Genomic DNA, 7,037 nt, shown 5'->3' on the forward strand with positions numbered 1-7,037 from the left:
TAGCGCGGACAGAACCAGAAATAATGGGTTTAAACTTGAAAAATTCAGGTTTAGGAAAGAAATGGGAAGAAACTGGTTTTCAAACAGAGTGGTTGATGAGTGGAACGGTCTCAGTGGTCATGTAGTCAGGACTGAGTCAATAGGGAGCTTTAAAAGAAGATTAGATAAGTTCATGGATGGGGAAGATAGATGGAATTAGGTAGCTTAAGCACACTGGGACTGCCTCGTACAGCCCTGGCGGGCTCTTGCAGCTTCCCTCTTTTCTTATGTTTTTTTATGTTCTCTCTCTCTCTCTCTCTCTCTCTCTCTCTCTCTCTCTCTCTCTCTCTCTCTCTCAAAAGTAAATAAATAAACAAAACAAATAAAATAAATCAGTAAATAAATAGATTGATAAAAATAGATACTGTAAATGAAATAAATTAAACAAAATACATAGATGAAAATAAATAAATAAGTGAAAATAAAAAGAATTACAGAGTAAATAAATAAATGAATAAGAATAAAAATTGCTATGAATTGCAGATCAAGATTACCTATTTATCATAGGTGCAATTAATTCAATTTTCTGCTCGCGCGCGCACACACACACACACACACACACACACACACACACACACACACACACGTCCCTGGGCAAATGGTGTACACGTAACCTTGCGACCACACCCCGTATCATAGTAATTACCGTCAGAAGTAGAGCAAGGTCGGATGGCAAGACTGTATTCACAAACACGCAAAGAATTAATAGAAAAAAGGATAAATCGTCACTTAGATTAAATAAAAAGCGCAGTAAAACCGGAATATCTGTAGCTCCATTCACGCACGTCACATATTTATATATATCTAACTTTACGGGCGTGGATAGAATATGAATATCGCGCTGGTGGCATGGTGAAATAAACAGTAAAACAGTACATATATGCCAAGTATACTGCACTGTTTTTGCTGGAGACTGACTCAGGTGTGAATCTTGGTATGCAGCTACATAGTAAGGCTGGTAAGGCTGACGAAAACTGCATGTAATGACAGCTAGCCACACAGTTCCTTGAGTTAGCTTTCCCGCCCACACCAACCACACAGCTATGCCAACAATCGTAACTCCTACTCGCTCACACACACATGCACAAAAATAATAGCCGTAGATTAAACCATTATTCTCTCCTCTTTTCTGTGTTAATGGAACGAACCTTTTCCTGGACGGGCCACTTAACAAAGTATTGAGTCTAGAAACCACATTTTTATGATTTTTGGTAATTAGTGGGTTTGTGGTGGTGCTTTGGGATGTTATCTTCGAAGTCCTCACCCGGATCACGTTTTTTTTTAAAGGAAAACAATGAAGCACAAGAATTTTCAAAATAATAATTTTTACTGGGCAAAAAAAATTAAATGACGGACCCCCAGGGGTCAATCTTACCCCGCAAACTGAATATGAAGAAACAAATCCTAATTGGCATAAAGCACAAATGAAAAACTCTTCCTCGTCATCATTGTACCCTTTCACATTGCCCATGAGCCAAATTTATTGGTACAAATCAAACGAACAAACAAACAAAATAACAAAATAAAAAACTCTCCCTCATCATCATCTATCCCTGCACAACTTAATGACATAAATTACTCACAAAAACCTCTTCCTGAACAGCATCATCACCATCTAATCCCTGTACATTGCTCATGAGCCCAGCTTTTGTAATTAACACAACAAACCCACTCTTCCCCTCTCATGGGGTCCATCTTACCCCATTAGTAAATATTCAAATGTCGAAACATTCACCAAAGTATCTATGTTTACTATGCCAATTTATGGCATCTATATATCATGTATACACTCATGGGCATGTATAACATAAGTACTAAATCATTATAATAACTATTTCAATATAAAACAAGCAGTGCCTTACCTTGTGCATACAACATGAGCACTGCATAAAATGACTTTTTTTTCCCAATGAAGCGCAAGGGAAACTTATCGTTCCTACTTGCAGTGATGTCATCATTGTTGGGCGACGTTAAGGACATCTAGTCATATTTTAAAACTTGCCCTTTATGCTTGGATTTAGAAGGGGGGGTTCCGTCTTACCCCATGGGTCCGTCTTACCCCACCTTCCCCTATATATCTTAGAGAGAGAGAGAGAGAGAGAGAGAGAGAGAGAGAGAGAGAGAGAGAGAGAGAGAGAGAGAGAGAGAGAGAGAGAGAGAATTTTGACGTGTTAAGTAATTGCTTTATCAAGAAAAATCAACCTTCAGGCCAAGTTTCATCTGATATACAGTTTATTTATCCTTCATTTAAATGCACATGTATACGTACATGTTTACATTTATATGCACATGTATATTCACATGTGTACATGACCTTGTTAAGTCATACGTTTGCTCCAAAGACACCTTCCCACCTCTCACCCAAGTCCACCAAAGATGTATTATCTCATTTTGTATGTATGATTTACTGTCGATCTAAATGTTCGTGGTGCAGTATGCCACGAGTATTGCGAGTCTATTAATGTCACATATATGGCAGGCAGCCTCGAAACATAGACATAAGATTGAAAATAAGGAGCGTAACTCGGGTGTTCCCATGTATTTTCAATGGGCGGCTGGCAATGTTTTGGGTGTAAGGAGGGGTAGGGGCAGTAGCGGACCAATAGCGCGCTGGCTTCACTTTTGTGACGTCATGCCGCAACCTTATAATCTAACCTCTTTGTCTAAAAGGCCTATCTCTACGTCACTGCTTATTACGATTATAATTTCAGTCGTCGCATTTAGAGTAAAAAGAAAGAAAAAAAAAAATAAGAGAGTTCAAGGGATTTCGTACAAGACAGATACGCTGGCTTAGACTGAACCGAATATCTTGTAGTGCTGGGGATAGCCAAGCCTTGGGTATTCCCGAAGCATGGGGCTCAAGGTGCGCGTTCACCTTTCCACACGCCCTCCCCTACCCACCCTCTCTCTCTCTTTCTCTCTCTCTCTAGATAAAATAATGTAATGAATTATTGCATGAGCGAAAACGAGTCAATGAAACTTACTTTTCTTCCTTTCCATATTATCAGTGGTTTTCACTTCACAACATTTTCCTCTTACGGCACACCACATTACAGTTCAGCCTCGTGCCCCTCAAACTCCGAGAAATTCAAAACACATTCCCGTTTCCTAGTTCACAGGTATCATAAATTGGGTTAACAATGATTGTTTTTATTTTGTTATTCTTCCTTCATTGTTGGTCGTGCACAATCCAGGTTAAGTTATTACTAGAATCATAAAAGGGTTCTTGAAAACTCCAAGAACTTTAAATGTTACAGGAAGTTTGGGTCACATGTAGAAACGCTCTGGATAACGAACCAACTCATAAGAGGAAGTGACCAACATTAATCGATCTCTTACTATGACACTCAAGACTGCAATTAAAAGAATTTACTGGTTAGATCCCAGATGGACCTTATGTCATATTTACAGATGATATTTATTTCATCGCTATTAGTACAGAGTTGTTATTATCCGTATAAACACAGTAATGTATCTATCATATCTTCACGGTTTTATTCAATGTTTTATCTATTCAATATCAGTATCATTATCAGAGACTCAAGGCTACAGTTCCCAGTGCATATGCTTCCTTGAGCCTGACTACTACTACCACTACTACTACTACTACTACTACTACTACTGCTGTGCTGCTGCTGCTGCTGTTACTGCTGCTGCTGCTACTACTACTACTACTACTACTACTACTACTACTACTACTACTACTACTACTACTACTACTACTACTAGGTACTACTACTACTACTATTTGTTCTCTTGACACAGCTGTACAGTACCTTACGGCTTACTTGATTAAGAACCTTATCCGTCGTCCTCCACTACCATCCTTCCCTATACGTGCTGCTGCTCCCTTGATCATTCACTTTCTCCTATTCACCTTCTCGTCCTTTGCCTCCCTCTCTGTCCATTCCTATTATATAAACACTCTTTATATTATCTTCCTTCTTCCATTTTTTTCTGTTTTGTCTTCCATTCACTGGTATCTACCGCTTCCCTCTCTGGGTAAGGGTAAACTTGATTCCGTCTCATACGCACAACACACTGAAGAGAAAAGGAAAGACGTGCAACCGAGAAACGCACACATTTCCACATTGTTTTCTGAATTCCATTGCATAATACTTTACGCTACATCAGGCGCATATCTTTTCTTCTCTTTTAGAACAATAAAAGACTCAGAACATCAATAAAAGCCAGAGTGAACTATAACAACTGTACAACATTCAAACTAAGACTATAGTACCTTACGTTCTCACTACTCGCGGGAGCTCCGGCCAGGTACCACCGTCACACTTCCTCCCACCTGAATACTGCCAGCGATCGCCTCACTTCCTCAGTGATCGCTGAGTCGGAAGAGCCTCGAGCTGCAGTGTTGCCACTACGTATCATATAGAGAATCCTTGATTGTCACTTCCCTTATAATCTGAGACTTCACAAACGAGGAGCACAATGGAAAGTTCAATATCTATTACGTAAGATATTAGCATTACACATTACTATCACCATAGGTGATTATTCTAACGTCCCTTCACACTTGTGAGTTGCCTTATACAGGATCATTACTTATGACCCCATTCATTATTCTTAATCCATTGTTACTGCATCTCCTACAGATCCATAAATCCATTAAAAAATCATCATGTAGTAATGCAAAATGTTTCTTCTTCATTTTATTTATTTTTTGTGCAATCGTTTTATCTTTTCTTATCATATAGAGCCATTAGTTATTTTCTAGAAATACTACAACGTTTGCTTCTTTTCTCCTTTGTTCTACAATGCAATCAATGCTTTACTTTGTGGCTCGTTTCTATACAAGACATCATTTAGAGAAGCAAAAATAGTCTGGTGACCACAGGCTGCACCTTCCTATCTCTTTAACATAGCAATTCTTTTCTATAATACTGCAGCCAGGGTAGAGTGGTGCGATTGAATCAAGCAACCTCCTTAGGATCAGAGCGATGTTGCTGTTGAAATTCGGAGCATGAAAATATGTGGATGGTGTGTGAGTTTTATTTTGCTTTTGACCTTAATAAAAGGTTAAGGTGGCGCATCATCACGGATAGATATAGATTAGAGCAGTTTCCCAACCTGTGGTGAGCATACCACTATAGCAGTACGCGAAGAGCTTCCAGGTAGTTCACAAGCACTTTTGGAATCATATGCGATTTTTAGATGAATTAAATGAATTAATTTCTCAGAAAATTATTATTCCCTTACACAATATAATTTGGTGGAGAAGAAACATCCCTCTAATTAAATTGAGTTGTACTCAGCTGTTAGTTCATCTATGTGTTCTACTTGTGAATAAAGTGGTATTTGTTGCAACTGAGTTTTTTTTCTGGAACCAGGTGGTACGCAGGGACTGTGCGGGACCTCCAATTGGTACTCGCTCATGAAAAGTTTGGGAACTACTGGACTAGATTATACGTAATGAGACCAAAAGTGTGATAGGATACAAACATTGTAAACTTAAAAATGTGAATAGGTACGTCAATAAAAGTAAACGGTATTGACCAGCGAAAAGTGAAGTGCTGGTATTTGAATGAGATATTGGGTAAAAGAAGAAGAATTAATATATTAACAGGTGTGCCCTAAGAAGTTTATCATTAAGATTAAAGTAAAAGTTTGTAAGTCGGCGTAAAGACAAGCTGTCAACAGTATAGGGACCTTTGAGCCGAGACGTGCATGGAAGATCGAATATAGAGACATGCAAAGGTTTAGTGATGGAGGGAGAACTTCGGGTGAATGTAGTATTGAGATATTTGGGTGTGTCTCCTTTCACGTGTAGCCCCTGTTCACCTAGCAGTGAGTAGGTACGGCATGTAAATCGAGGAGTTGTGACCTTGTTGTCCCGGTGTGTGGTGTGTGCCTGGCCTCAGGCCTATCCGAAGATCGGAAATAATGAGCTCTGAGCTCGTTCCGTAGGGTAACGTCTGGCTGTCTCGTCAGAGACTGCAGCAGATCAAACAATGAAACACACACACACACACACACACACACACACACACACAAAGAGAGAGAGAGAGAGAGAGAATAATAGTAGTGGTGATGATAATAATGATAACAATGATAATAACAATAATAACAGTAATGATAATGATAATAACAATAGTAATAATAGTAACATCTCATCGATAGTCCTCACTTGTGACTCAAGTCGTAATAAGGAAAAGAGTTACTGACAAATAGGAATGATAACAGAAAGTCTTGTACCGCGAAGGAAGAGAGGAAGAAGACAGCAAAGGAAAGCTAATGTCAAGTTGCAAAGGAATAGTAATCATGTGAATAAGGCAGGGTCACACGTTTCAATATGAGACTGAAATTGCAAGTCGCTAGAAGTATTGACTGAACCCTTCTAGTCGAAACACGTTCACACATAGCGACTGGTTAACGGGAAATGAATGTAAACAAACAGCTACTCAGGAAGATGTCTTCCTCTGGTGACAATGACGACTGCGATCAAATTAAATCATCACAAGTATTCAATCCTTACTTCCAACAGCACCCTGCATAGAGGGAAGCAGTCATCGGAGAGTGACAGCTATCTCATCGAACGCAGATTTACGTAAGTTTTTTTCCTGAAGAATTCACTGTTTTAGGGTCCCAGATGTGCTCTTTTTCCCTCACCAACTTCAAAATCTTCTCTACATCGACACCACATTTTCAAACCTTTCTCCGTGATGTCACAACGTAAACAAAGTCACAAATCGACTGAACAAGACCAACATCTTGCTTTTGTTTTGCTACTGTTTTTCCAGTCGTTAGGCACTGATATTCAGTCGGAAACCTTAGCAATTTGCAATTTCAGTCGTAAATTGAAACGGGTGAACGCGCCTTAACGATAAAAGATAACAAGAGATAAGTGTGGATAAAGCAGAAATAGATAAAACAAAAAGATTATTACCAGCATTTATGTATTTGTTATCGTTGTTGTCGTTATTGTGGATTCATAATGGGTGCCTCGCTCTGAGGGCAATATAAATACAGTCCGGCAAATAAGC

Source organism: Portunus trituberculatus, chromosome 38, assembly GCF_017591435.1.
Source record: "Portunus trituberculatus isolate SZX2019 chromosome 38, ASM1759143v1, whole genome shotgun sequence".
NCBI lineage: Eukaryota > Metazoa > Arthropoda > Malacostraca > Decapoda > Portunidae > Portunus > Portunus trituberculatus.